The sequence below is a fragment of the Gekko japonicus genome, unplaced genomic scaffold (assembly GCF_001447785.1).
Source record: "Gekko japonicus isolate JY-2015 unplaced genomic scaffold, Gekko_japonicus_V1.1 scaffold5194, whole genome shotgun sequence".
In the NCBI taxonomy this organism is placed as follows: domain Eukaryota; kingdom Metazoa; phylum Chordata; class Lepidosauria; order Squamata; family Gekkonidae; genus Gekko; species Gekko japonicus.
Genome location: NW_015159868.1, coordinates 26,792 through 27,320, shown reverse-complemented (window position 1 = coordinate 27,320; position 529 = coordinate 26,792). Strand labels below are relative to the sequence as shown.

Here is a 529-nt window from a genome sequence, read left to right as displayed (position 1 = left end):
ATGCCACAGAGCCCACCCTCCAAAGCAGCCATTTTCTCCAGTCGAACCAATCTCCATAGTCTGGAGATCAGTTGTAATTCTAGAAGGTCTCTAGGCCCTGCCTGGAGGTTGGCGGCCCTACCCACAAGTCATGCATAATAATTTTTATGTTTTTCTAATATATCTGCCTCATGCATGTCTGCTGTTCATGATGCCATGTTTCCTAACCGTGCAACGTTGCTATAAGGTAAATGTAAAGGTTTCCCTTGCCCGAAAGTTAGTTGAATCCGACTCTAGGGTTGCGGTGCTCATCTCCGTTTCCAAGCCGAAGAAGCAGCGCTCTCCGAAGACGTTTCCATGGTCATGTGGCCGGCATGACTAGATGCTGAGGCACACAGGATGCTGTGACCTTCCCACCGAAGTGGTACCTATTAATCTACTTGCCATTTCTTCGCTCTCGAACTGCTAGGTTGGCAGGAGCTGGGGCCAGAGACTGGAGCTCACTCTGTCATGCGGCACTCGGGTCTCGAACTGCTGAACTACCGACCTT

The 529-nt window shown here is 50.3% G+C and overlaps 1 protein-coding gene across 1 annotated transcript in view; it reads left to right on the top strand.

Annotated features, from left to right (window-relative positions):
* LOC107107805 (lipoxygenase homology domain-containing protein 1-like) overlaps positions 1 to 529 on the top strand; it is a gene marked incomplete at both ends in the record, with an annotated part of 50,478 nt that overhangs the window by 23,810 nt on the left and 26,139 nt on the right. The window lies entirely within an intron of this gene.